General features: G+C 38.5%; 1 non-coding gene across 1 annotated transcript; it reads left to right on the plus strand.

Annotated features, from left to right (window-relative positions):
- Positions 1-839: 839 nt before the first annotated feature.
- Positions 840-911, plus strand: TRNAS-GGA. Its single transcript has one exon. It is a non-coding gene; the product is annotated as a tRNA-Ser (tRNA).
- The last annotated feature ends 575 nt before the right edge of the window (positions 912-1,486 follow it).

A 1,486-nucleotide genomic window follows, 5' to 3' on the forward strand; every position in this document is an offset into this window, starting at 1 on the left:
AGCCAGCTGACTGAGAAGATGGCAGGCTAGCACCTCAAAATAACCATCTTACTGGGGTCTGGATGCCAGGTTCTTTTATAGATCAGAGATGGGGGGAGGTGAGGAAGCAAAGTAAAAAGGCCATTAATCTTGCAAACATCTAGAATGGCAAGTCTCGGGCAGGGGATGTGTTAATGTCTTCCTTCCTGCCATCCACAGGTGGACAGGGTTCTGAACAAAGGCACTATAGTTTAACAGTCAGGCCAAGGGGCAGGATTCTCTGAGGCAGGTCATTATGTATGATTATAATAACCACAGCAACAAAAAGCAAGTCAAAGAAATAGTTCCAACATAGAGTCAGAATTGGCTTCTCTGCAACAGAACTCATAGGTTCTGTGCTAAGAGTGTTCCATCTTCTCTGGAACAGTGGTGAGAGCTGAGGCTGTGTGATGCCAGGGCCTATGGTTGGTGGAATGTAGTATTGCCTTTTGCCTCTGAGTTGGGCCACAACCCAAATAAGTGCCCACTCTCATCTGCCTCTCACTATTTCCTTTAGTTTTTGAAACATGGTTGACATGTATTGACACATGTCAATACTATAGGTGTATAGTATTACACACCAAGTTTAAACTTGTTAAAGTATTGTTATTGCTTCTTTTTTTTTTTTGATCTTTTTTATTGAAGTACAGTTGATTTACAACGTTGTGTTAATTTCTGCTTATACTGCAAAGTGATTCAGTTAAATATATGTATACATTCTTTTCCATTATGGTTTAATCACAGGATATTAAATATAGTTCCCTGGGCTATACAATAGGACCTTGCTGCTTATTCATTATGTATATAATAGTTTTTGGGCTTCCCTGGTGGCTTAGAGGTTAAAGCGTCTGCCTGGAATGCAGGAGACCTGGGTTCAATCCCTGGGTTGGGAAGATCCCTTGGAGAAGGAAATGGCAACCCACTCCAGTACTCTTGCCTGGAGAATCCCATGGAGGGAGGAGCCTGGTAGGCTACAGTCCATGGGGTTGCAAAGAGTTGGACACGACTGGGCGACTTCACTTTCACTTTCATATAATAGCTTGCATCTACATTATTGTTTCTTTATATAATTTTTATAACTCCATTGCATGCACAAGGTGTCATTTTCAAAAATGTTTTGGAATGCTATATTGATAGCATCTAAGAGCCAAAAGAAAAATGTCTATAGTGAATGCACATCTAGCATATTATCTCTTGAAAGGTCTCCAGTGTTTTATAAGATTTTTTAATAAGAAACTCTATTAGCTGGGAATGATAATTTCAATAAAGAAGTATAATTTTCCTTCATGAATCTTGTAATTTTTTAAGGTGATTTCAATTACTGGCAGTTGCAAAGGTTAAGATTCTTAGAGATTAGTTATTCTAACAATTTTCAGAAATAGTAAAGCCTAAAAAATTGGCATATTCCCCCCTACTATACAAAAAAATGAAACATCTTTCCTCTTCTTCTTTTTTCCTTTTACCCTTT

This window comes from Bubalus bubalis, chromosome X (genome assembly GCF_019923935.1).
Source record: "Bubalus bubalis isolate 160015118507 breed Murrah chromosome X, NDDB_SH_1, whole genome shotgun sequence".
Lineage (NCBI taxonomy): Eukaryota > Metazoa > Chordata > Mammalia > Artiodactyla > Bovidae > Bubalus > Bubalus bubalis.